This window comes from Bufo gargarizans, chromosome 3 (assembly GCF_014858855.1).
Source record: "Bufo gargarizans isolate SCDJY-AF-19 chromosome 3, ASM1485885v1, whole genome shotgun sequence".
Lineage (NCBI taxonomy): Eukaryota > Metazoa > Chordata > Amphibia > Anura > Bufonidae > Bufo > Bufo gargarizans.
In genome coordinates, this window is record NC_058082.1 from 370531630 (window position 1) to 370544253 (window position 12624).

Consider the following 12624-nt stretch of genomic DNA (forward strand, 5'->3'; position numbering starts at 1 on the left):
ACCTGGAAGGGAGGTCGCGGTTGATGAGTCTCTCGTTGCGTTCAAGGGGAGACTCAGTTTCCGCCAATACATTCCCACAAAGCGGGCGAGGTATGGCGTGAAGCTATACAAAATTTGTGAGAGTACCTCAGGGTACACTTACAAATTTCGTGTGTACGAGGGGCGAGATTCCCGGATTCAACCACCAGAATGTCCCCCCACTCTGGGTGTTACCGGGAAACTCGTGTGGGACCTTATGTACCCACTGCTGGATAAGGGTTACCACTTGTACGTGGACAACTTTTATACCAGCATTCCCTTGTTCAGGTCCCTTGCCGCCAGATCCACGTTCGCTTGTGGGACCGTGCGGAAAAATCAACGCGGCCTCCCTGCCTACCCCCTCCAGGTACCTATCCCCAGGGGTGAGACCCGTGCACTTACCAGTGGAAACCTGTTGCTGGTCAGGTATAAGGACAAGAGGGATGTCCTTATGCTGTCCACAATCCACGGTAACAGCACCACCCCAGTCCCTGTGCGAGGTACCGCGGCAACGGTCCTCAAGCCCGATTGTATCGTCGACTACAATCGGTATATGGGAGGAGTTGATCTCTCTGATCAAGTCCTCACGCCATATAACGCCATGCGCAAAACCCGGGCATGGTACAAAAAAGTTGCGGTCTACATGGTGCAGGTTGCCATGTACAACTCTTTTGTACTATCCCGAAGCGCTGGCAGCACAGGGACATTCCTCCAATTCTATGAGGCAGTCCTCAAAGACCTGATCTTTTCGGACCGGGAAAGAGCAGGCCGGAGTACCTCGGGAACTGGAGGCGCCCGGATCGTCCCTGGCCAACACTTTCCAGGTGTGGTCCCCCATACTGGAAAGAAGGGACGAACCCAAAAAAAGTGCAGAGTGTGTCACAAGAGGGGGATACGGAAGGACACCACAACTCAATGTGACACGTGCCCCGATCATCCGGGCCTCTGCATTATCGATTGCTTCAGGGAGTATCACACTTCCATGGAGTACTAAATTTTTATAATCCCCAACAGTTCACTAGAGAACATAAAACACTATGGCTCTCAGACTTTGGAGACACGAAAACAATTTTTCTTTCCCCAAAAAATATTAGTTTTAGTGCAGGCATCCTCAAACTGCGGCCCTCCAGATGTTGTAAAACTATAACTCCCAGCATGCCCAGACAACCTACAGCCATCATCAGGGCATGGTGGGAATTGTAGTTTTACAACATCTGGAGGGCCGCAGTTTTAGGATGCCTGCTTAGTGTCTCCAAAGTCTGAGAGCCATACATATTGGGCATCGTCGCGTGCGTAAAAGTCGTCGCTATAAAAATAACTTTTTACCAAACGCCTCGGATGAACGGTGTTAAAAATATAAAATAAAAACGGTGCCAAAACACCTATTTTTGGGCAAAATTTAAATTTAAATCCATTTTGCCGGTAATAAAGCAAGGGTTAACAGCCAAACAAAACTAAACATTTATTGCCCCAATTCTGTAGTTTGCAGAAACACCCCATATGTGGTCGTAAATGGCTATATAGCCGCACGGCAGGGCATAGAACGAAGGGAACTCCATACGGTTTCTGGAAGGCAGATTTTGATGGACAGTTTTTTTTTTTTACACCATGTCCCATTAGAAGCCCCCCCTGATGTAGCCTAGACTAGAAACTCCAAAAAAGTGACCCCATCTAAGAAACTACACCCCTCAAGGTATTCAAAAATTACTTTACAAACTATGTTAACCCTTTAGGTGTTCCACAAAACTAAATAGCGAATGTAGAAACAATTTTAGAATTAAATTTTTTTGTTACATTGCCTCAAAAAAGAGTAATATAGAGCAACCAAAAATCTAATTTACCCCAAAAATTGTCCCAAAACAACAACCACCTTATCCCGTAGTTTCCTAGATGGGGTCACTTTTATGGAGTTTCTACTCTAGGGGTGCATCAGGGGGCTTGAAAGGGTACATGGTGTAAATAAACCAGTCCAGCAAAATCTGCCTTCCAAAAACCGTATGGCGTTCCCCTTCTTCTATGTCCTGCCGTTTAGCCAAACAGTAGTTTACGACCACATTTGGGGTGTTTTTGCAAACTACAGAATCAGGGCAACCCATTTTGAGTTTTGTTTGGCAGTTAACCCTTGTTTTACTCCTGGAAAAAACTGATTATATTGGAAAATTTTCCAAAAAATAGAAATTTCTAAATTGTTTCTCCATCTGCCATTAACTCTTGTGGAACACCTAAAGGGTTAACAAAGTTTGTAAACCCAGTTTTGAATACCTTGAGGGGTGTACTTTCTTAGATGGAGTCACTTTTTTGAAATTTCTATTCTAGGGGTGCAACAGGGGGCTTCAAATGGGACATGGTATAAACAAAACCAGTCCTGCAAAATCTGCCTTCCAAAACCCATATGGTGTTCCCCTCCTTCTATGTGCTACCGTTCGGCCAAACAGTAGTTTACGACCACATATGGGGTGTTTTTGCAAACTACAGAATCAGGGCAACCCATTTTGAGTGTTGTTTGGCAGTTAACCCTTGTTTTACTCCTGGAAAAAATTGATTATATTGGAAAATTTTCAAAAAAATAGAAATTTCAAAATTGTTTCTCCATCTGCCATTAACTCTTGTGGAACACCTAAAGGGTTAACAAAGTTTGTAAACCCAGTTTTGAATACCTTGAGGGGTGTACTTTCTTAGATGGAGTCACTTTTTTGAAATTTCTATTCTAGGGGTGCAACAGGGGGCTTCAAATGGGACATGGTATAAACAAAACCAGTCCAGCAAAATCTGCCTTCCAAAACCCATATGGTGTTCCCCTCCTTCTATGTGCTCCCGTTCGGCCAAATAGTAGTTTACGACCACATATGGGGTGTTTCTGTAAACTACAGAATCAGGGCAACCCATTTTGAGTGTTGTTTGGCAGTTAACCCTTGTTTTACTCCTGGAAAAAATTGATTATATTGGAAAATTTTCAAAAAAATAGAAATTTCAAAATTGTTTCTCCATCTGCCATCAACTCTTGTGGAAGACCTAAAGGGTTAATAAAGTTTGAAAAAACAGTTTTGAATACCTTGAGGGGTGTAGTTTCTAGAATGGGGTCATTTTTGGGAGGTTTCTATTATCTAAGCCTCACAACATGACTGCAAACCTGAACTGGTCCATAAAAAGTGGGATTTTGAAGATTTCTCAAAAATTTCAAAATTTGCTTCTAAACTTCTAAGCCTTGTAACATCCCCAAAAAATAAAATATCATTCCCAAAATGCTAAAAACATGAAGTAGACATATGGGGAATGTAAAGTCATCACAATTTTTGGGGGTATTACTATGTATTACAGAAGTAGAGAAACTGAAACTTTGAAATTTGCTAATTTTTCAAAATTTTTGGTAAAAAATGTATTTTTTTATGCAAAAAAATTAACTTTATTGACCCAATTTTAGCAGTGTCATGAAGTACAATATGTGACGAAAAAACAATCTCAGAACGGCCTGGGTAAGTCGAAGCGTTTTAAAGTTATGAGCACTTAAAGTGACACTGGTCAGATTTGCAAAAAATGGCCTGGTCCTTAAGGTGAAAATGAGCCTGGTCCTTAAGGGGTTAAAGAGGACCTTTCACTAGTTTAAAAACTAAAAACTAACTATATCAGTGGGCAGAGCAGCGTCCAGGGGTCCCCCTGCACTTACTAGTATGCCTAAGCGCCGATCCGTTCGCCCGGTATAGGCTCCGGTGTCTGCAGCTCCCTCTGTTGTACTGGGCAGAGTTTTTGTATTAGGATTGTCCCTTGCTGCAGCGCTGGCCAATCGCAGCACACAGCTCATAGCCTGGAATAAGGTATCGTCCGTGACAACCTGGTCTATAAAAATACCACATGATCTACCGTATTTTTCGCCCCCTATAAGACGCACCGGCCCATAAAACGCACCTAGGTTTTTGAGGAGGAAAATAAGAAAAAAAAATTTGGGGGGCAGTGATCTGTGGATGGCACTGTTATGGGGGGATCTGTGGATGGCACTGTTATGGGGGGTGATCGTTGGATGGCACTGTTATGGAGGAGGATCTGTGGATGGCTGTCACGGAAGGTGTACAGAAAACTAGAAGACACAAATGAAGATCCGACTGACTTGATCCAAAACTAAGGAACAGGAGGGTAAGCCCTGTAAGAGCCCTAGCTCTCTCCCTTACTGCTCAGCCTATGCAAAAATAGTAGAAAATTGCATATCCTCATTCCTCGACTGTATGCACCTGAACACCCTATAATAGTGAGGGGACACGACCACCAGCTCCCTACACTTAATACGGAGGGAGTCAGGGTCACCTAGGATCAAACCCACAGGCAAACAGAAATAAAGAAAACAGACTTATCTTGTGGATGCAGTAGTTACAGCTTCTAGCATCAGCACACTCCAGGAAGTTGTATAAACCGCAAAGTGATGCAGTATGGGAAGGGATTTAAAGGGATGCAATCAGTGCAACTACATGACAGCTGAGAGAGGCTAACGAGATGAGAAAACAAAAGCAAAACAAAAGGAACCTCAAGCAGGAGGTTCTGAAGAACATCTGTCAGAGCTTCTCAGATGTCTGGTGGTGACAATGGCACTGTTATGGGGGTGGATCTGTGGATGGCACTGCTATATATGTGTCACCAACAGATCCCCCAGCCCATAACAGTGCCATCCACAGATCACCCCCCCATAACAGTGCCACCCACAGATCACCCCCTATAACAGTGCCATACACATATCACCCACCCCATAATAGTGGCATCCACAGATGCCCTAATATACCGGAGCTAAACCTGTGGGAGGGGCCAGTGGCATGCAAATGCAGCGGGGCCGGTGTGGTCACTGTACTCCGGCCCCGCCGCTCACTCACTGCTTTATTGCCTAAAACTTTTATAATAATAACTTTAATTCCGACTTTAGTTCCGATCCTACTTACTAAATGTCCTGTAGCAGGCAGAGCAAGGCGGGTGGCCGGCTGTAACTCACTGATGTCATGTGTCTGCACCGCCTACTTTATGAATGAGGTAGGACATTTAGTAAGTAGTACAGTAATTTGCTACAGGACATTTAGTAAGTAGTACAGATGGGGCTGGGGATCGGAACTTCAATTTAAGTTATTATTATAAAAGGTTTAGGCATTAAGGAAGTGAGTGAGCGGCGGGGCCGGAGTACAGTGACCGCACCGGCCTTGTCGCATTTGCATGACAGCGGCCCCTCCTCCCTCCCCCCTCCAGCTGATACATCACAGTCTGCGATGTAAAATGGCAGCATTCGCCCCATAAGACGCAGGGGCATTTTTCCCCCATTTTTTTTGTGGGACGAAAAATACGGTAACCTGTCAGATGAATGTTGTAAATAACAAAAAATAAAAACTGTGCCAAAACCTTGCCTCACAAAAAGTGTAATATAGAGCAACCAAAAATCATATGTACCCTAAACTAGTACTAACAAAACTGCCACCCTATCCCGTAGTTTCTAAAATGGGGTCACTTTTTGGAGTTCTACTGTAGGAGTGCATCAAGGGGGCTTCAAATGGGACATGGTGTCAAAAAACCAGTCTAGCAAAATCTGCCTGCCAAAAACCGTATGGCATTCCTTTTCTTCTGCGCCCAGCCGTGTGCCTGTACAGCGGTTTACAACCACGTATGGGGTGTTTCTGTTAACTACAGAATCAGAGCCATAAATATTAAGTTTTGTTTGGCTGTTAACCCTTGCTTTGTAACTGGAAAAAAAATATTAAAATGGAAAATCTGCCAAAAAGGTAATATTTTGAAATTGTATCTCTATTTTCCATTAATTCTTGTGGAACACCTAAAGGGTTAACAAAGTTTTTAAAATCAGTTTTGAATACCTTGAGGTGTGTAGTTTCTAGAATGGGGTCATTTTTGGGTGGTTTCTATTATGTAAGCCTCACAAAGTGAGGCTTACATAACTGGTCCTTAAAAAGTTGGTTTTTAAAATTTCTGAGAAATTTCAAGATTTGCTTCTTAACTTCTAAGCCTTGTAACGTCCCCCAAAAATAAAATGTCATTCCCAAAATTATCCTAACATGAAGTAGACATATGGGGAATGTAAAGTAATAACAATTTTTGTAGGTATTACTATGTATCATAGAAGTAGAGAGATTGAAACTTGAAAATTTTCAAATGTTTCCAAATTTTTTGCAAATTTAGTATTTTTTTATAAATAAAAATGATTTTTTTTACTCCATTTTACCAGTGTCATGAAGTACAATATGTGACGAAAAAAACTATCTCAGAATGGCCTGGATAAATCAAAGCGTTTTAAAGTTATTCACACATAAATTGACACTGGTCAGATTTGTAAAAAATGGCCTGGTCCTTAAGGTGAAAATGAGCCCAGTCCCTAAGGGGTTAAGTACAAAAGAGGCCTAGGCAAGTTTAAGGTTAACTAGGCAAGTTTAAGGTGTAGCAAGAGAATGAAAGTAAACTTCAATAGTTGTACCAGGAGATTATAGTTTTTATGGCTGCATGTGACTTTGTACTTCTGGTACAAGCTAGCTACAGTCCAGAAAATAGTGTATATTGCAACTCACTAAGTATAATAAAAAAAAACTGCTAAAATTGGAGGGTGGTAATGTTATGTCAATGAATGAATGCACCCTGAAGAAATATCATGGAAAGGGGAAAAATGTCCCTTTTATTTTTGGCAATCTGGCCTTTGTACAAAACATAAACTTTAGACTGACTACGGATAGTCTCACTTTTCCAGTCTATATCCCATTTAGGGCCCTATTGCACCTGTAGATAAAGCATTTCTTCCCGACTATCGCCTGCTTGCTGGTGGAGGAGACAGCTGCTATTACATGCAGCAATCTCCTACTCAGTGTGGGGAGGAGTGATCGCTTATGCCATTGCCTCATACTGAATCACTGTTTGCTGGTAGTATTGAGTGCGAATATTCAAATAACTAATATTTCTAGCGAATATCGCAACTTTGAGAATTTGCGAATATTTCGAATATAGTGCTATATATGCGCTATATCGAATATTTGTGATTTTTAAACATCTGAAAACATTATTCCAATCTTGTTATTCAAATTTTATGAATGATCGCGTGAGGACGCGATCTTATGAGTGACGTAATCGTATCACGTGTCATGTCCCCTGGTTTCGATTTCGCTTTTGCTACCAGTGGAGTTTGGCAGTCTGCCTGAAGTAAAATCGTCGATCGAAAATGGGGCAAATAAAATTTCTAAAAGAAGAAGAAGAAGTTATTCTCACTGTATTGTATTACAGCACTGTATTTTATTTCATATTGCATGCATGGCAGAAAATTATTTAGCAACAGTGGATTTCCGTATAAATTATTTATATGTAGAGTGAGTGTTGCTAAATATTCGTGTATGCGAATAAGAACTACATTGATAAAATAAAATAAAATAAAAATAGCATTTTTCCTCCCCCGCCCCCCCAATAGTAGATACTACTGATTGGTGCACTAATTATTCTTCTTACTTCGCAGCACTATGTCAGTAGCATGTATGTATGTACAACAGATAAATATCTATCACATGCACATAGCACATCCATTTTCCTACCTTGCAATATATCCCATACACACAATATATATATATATTGTGGGGGTTAGCTCACTAGTAGGGGGCACAGCAGTCAGAGACAGTGACACAATGGCACAGTTCACACAGGGGTTGCCTGTTTTCTTTATTTTCGTCCACAAACAAAATATAAGGCCTTTACATTCAGGCAAAGATACAAAATAAATTCCTGCTCGGCTGAGCACTAACTAAACATAAAATGACCCTTTCTATACGGGCGGCCTACTACCAGCCACACGACACAATTCAAAATAAACTCACAGTGTCCTTTTGTTGCTTTAGCAGACTTCAGCAGCAATGGTGAAAGCCAGTCAGTTCAACCAGTCCCCACCCAGGTATGCTCATAGTGCAAACCTTCATAGCCCAGAAACGAGCTGAGATCCATCACCTGGCTGAGAGCTCTATATGAAACCCGTTCTGGACAGGAAGGGAATGAGGAGCCCCACTACCAACCTGCATCCTCATTCCATTAAATCCAGGCCCGACAACACCATTTACCAAAGTCCTCAGCAAACTGTTTTGCTAAGGCAGACCAGCTTTTCCTGGATTTCTGATATCTCACCCAGTTTCCTAGTTGAGATATCCACCTCCTGTAGCATAGTACATGGTATATGAAAGAAACCTAGGGGAAATATAACGATTCGCTACTACTTTTCCAGTCACTCTCTCACATACCCTCCCCCTTTGTTCGAACCTGTGGGGCTGAACACTTTTACTCACCAAACAGTGTGTTCTGGATAGGGCATCGGCATTCCCTTGCAGTTTGCCTGACCTGTGCTCAACCAAAAATTTAAAGTTTTGTAAAGTCAGAAACCACCTTGTGACTCTCGCGTTTTTCTCCTTGGCCTGACTCATCCATGTAAGGGGGGAATGATCTGTCACCAACCTGAACTGTCGACCCAACAAGTAATATCTTAGAGTCTCTAGAGCCCATTTAATTGCCAGACATTCCCGTTCAACAATACTATAATTTTTCTCCGCAGGAGTAAGTTTTCTACTGAAGTATGTCACGGGGTGTTCTTCTCCCCCAACCTCCTGTGACAGGACTGCCCCTAAACCAACATCAGAGGCATCAGTCTGTACAGTAAACACCTTTTTGAAATCTGGGGTCATCAACACTGGTTGTCTACAAAGGGCCGACTTTAACTCCTGAAATGCACTCTCAGCTTCTGTGCTCCATTTTACCATGGCCGACTTACTTCCCTTAGTGAGGTCTGTCAAGGGTACTGCTACACTAGCAAAGTTTGGGATAAACCTACGGTAATACCCCACAATTCCCAAAAAGGCTCTCACTTGTTTTTTGGTTAAGGGCCTGGGCCAATCTTGGATGGCTTCTACCTTATTCACTTGAGGTTTTATTACACCTCTCCCAATTATATACCCTAGATAACGTGCTTCCTCAAGACCTAAAGCACACTTCTTAGGGTTTGCTGTTAACCTGGCTGCCCGGAGGGAATCCAACACCGCCTGCACTTTTGGTAAATGACTTTCCCAGTCATCACTAAAAATGATGATATCATCTAAATAAGCAGAAGCATATCTACGATGAGGTTTAAGGATGACATCCATTAACCTTTGGAAGGTTGCTGGAGCCCCATGTAACCCGAAGGGCATGGTGACATACTGAAAAAGGCCTTCTGGAACAACAAAAGCAGTTTTTTCTTTAGCACTGTCAGTAAGGGGCACTTGCCAGTACCCCTTGGTTAGGTCAAGGGTAGAGAAATACCTTGCATGGCCAAGTCTCTCAATTAATTCATCTACTCTTGGCATTGGGTATGCGTCAAACTTTGACACTTCATTTAATTTTCGGAAATCATTACAGAACCTCACTGTACCATCTGGCTTTGGGATTAGGACTATGGGATTGGACCACTCACTTTGTGACTCTTCAATCACCCCGAGTTCTAACATATTTTTTACTTCTTCAGATATAGCTTGTCTCCGAGCTTCAGGTACCCTATATGGTTTCAAGTGAACTCGTACCTGTGGCTCAGTGACTATGTCATGTTTGATAACTGAAGTGCGCCCAGGCAAATCTGAGAACACATCAGTGTTTCTTGAGACAAATTCTTTTGTCTCCTGCATTTGAAACTTGGACAAGGATTCTGAAATATGCACACCTACAGTATTATTACAAGAATTGTTTATCTTATTTGCAGACAACTCTGGGGCAACACTGCAAGGGGAACTCACTGCTGACAGAGTCTCTCTGTCCTTCCAGGGTTTGAGCAAATTTATATGATACAGCTGTTCAGGCTTTCTTTTACCAGGCTGGTAAACTTTATAATTTACCTCTCCCACTTTTTCTATTACCTCGTATGGCCCTTGCCACTTAGCTAGGAATTTACTTTCTACAGTGGGCACTAGCACCAACACTCGGTCACCAGGGTTAAAGGTTCTAACTTTAGCTGACCGGTTGTAGACACAACTTTGTGCCTTCTGAGCCTGCTCTAAGTGTTCTTTGACGATGGGCATGACAGCAGCTATTCTGTCTTGCATGAGAGCAATATGCTCTATTACACTTCGGTAAGGGGTGGGTTCTTGTTCCCAAGTTTCCTTAGCAATGTCAAGGAGACCACGTGGGTGTCTGCCATATAAGAGCTCAAATGGGGAGAAACCTGTTGAGGACTGCGGTACTTCCCGAACTGCAAACATCAAATAAGGTAACAAACAATCCCAGTCCTTTCCATCCTTGCTAACCACTTTTTTTTAACATGCCCTTCAGTGTCTTGTTAAATCTTTCAACTAGGCCATCAGTCTGAGGGTGATAAACGGAAGTACGCAGGTGTTTAATCTTCAAGAGCTTACACATTTCTTTAGTGACCTTGGACATGAAAGGAGTCCCCTGATCCGTAAGGATCTCCTTTGGTATGCCTGTGCGAGAAAACATGTAAAAAAGCTCTTTGGCAATAAGCTTAGCAGAGGTGTTTCGTAAAGGCACTGCCTCAGGATAACGTGTGGCGTAATCTAACACCACAAGTATATGTTGATGTCCCCGTGCAGACTTTACAACAGGGCCTACCAAATCCATGGCCACCCTTTCAAATGGTACTTCTATAATTGGCAAGGGGACCAGAGGACTTCTAAAATGTGACACAGGAGAGGTTAGTTGACACTCTGGGCAGGATTCACAAAACCTCTGTACCTCAGAAAAAATCCCTGGCCAAAAGAAACGCTGGAGGATGCGTTCTCTGGTCTTTTCAGACCCAAGATGACCTCCCAGCACATGCTTGTGTGCTAGATCCAATACCAGTCTGCGATATGGTTGGGGCACCACCAGTTGCTCAACAATTACCCCACGTATTTTATCTACCCGGTATAATAGATCCTGGTTAACAGCCATATGGGGAAACTCACCATCAGCACCTGGATACTGTGGTACACCATTTACCACCTTCACATTTTCCCTTGATCGTGTCAAAGTGGGGTCTCTGAGCTGAGCAGACCCAAAATTGTCACGAGACACCTCTAAATTAGGCATATCAGGAACCTCCCCACATCTTCAGTATCACCAGCTAGAACGGCTAGAGGAAAATTATCAACTTTGTCAGTGGTCACCCCTACTGTGGGAACCTCAGAATCTGGGTCATATGGTTCAGGGGTAACCTCAATACATACATTATCAGTCAGATTTTCTCCACAGGTTACATTTCTGCTCTGCCACAAGTCCCAGAACAGGGGAAAGTCTCTTCCCAGTATCACACTATGCATTAGTGATTTAACCACACCCACTTCATGACATGAAACACCACAGGGAGTTTCTATTGTGACCCGAGCAGTTGGGTACTCTCTGGTTTCTCCATGTATGCATAGTACCCCAACAGTATGTCCACTGTATGTCCCAGGATTTACCAGAGAGCCGTGTACCAAGGTCACCAAGCTCCCAGAGTCCAACAGCGCCTCAGCTGTACAACCTCCTATGGACACAGTACACATTTGAGGTTCTAACTTAGACACAGTTTCTGCAGAATACACGGGCTGTGCAAACAGAGAAATACGTCTGGACATATTGCAATCCATTGGCTCAGTTGTGAGGGGGCAATTAGCAACCACATGTCCAAATTCATGACACCGCCAGCACTGTACACGGTACTGTTCCCCATTTTGGGACCCTGGCCTGGACCTCCAGGTCCCAGCGGAACGTGGCCCAGCTGGCTCCCCCTTTAAGCCATCTCCCCTTAAAGCATTTCTCACATCTCTAGCAATTGGTACAGTCTTACCAGTAGACCTGCTGTCCCTGGGGCTGGCATACCTGGACGACGCTTGGAGTATGTCCTCTGTAGCACTGTACTGCTCCACGAGACTCACCAATTGGTCAGCCGTTGTAGGTCCTCCTTGTCCAATCCAGCGCTGGATCTTGGGGGGTACTGACCTGATGAACTTATCCAGGACAACTCTCTCTACAATTTGACCTGGGGTATATTCCTCAGGCTGCAGCCATTTTCTCACAAGATGGATCAGATCGTGCATCTGTGAACGGGGTGGCAAGCTCTCAGAGAAAGTCCAGTTGTGCACACGGCCTGCACGCACATGCATGTTTACTCCAAGTCGAGCAAGTACCTCACCCTTAAGTTTTGCATAATTTCTCGCATCTGGCTCACCCAAATCGTAGTAGGCCTTCTGCGGTTCCCCAGTTAAGAAAGGCGCCACCACATCCGCCCACTGGTCGTCTGGTAACTTTTCACGCTCTGCTACTCTCTCAAAGACCATGAGATAGGTTTCCACATCATCTGTGGGCGTCATCTTTTGGAGTGAACTTTGTACCGCAGCCCGTGCTGTTGGTAACGCTCCCCGGCTTCCTGACACGGCAGCATTTTCACCGGTAAGTCGCAAAGCCGCCATTGCCTCACTCAGCACCGCCATTTTCTCCATTAATTGGCGATTCATCTCATCCTGCCTGGCCTGTGCCTGGTGATGTCGTTTGTCAGACTGTGCAAAGTTTTGCTGCTGCTGCAACATCAGCTGTTGCTGTTGAAGGATGGCTTGTCCAAACTGTTTGCCAAAGTCCTCCATTACACCAGACGTGAAGTGAACTGGCAGGTCT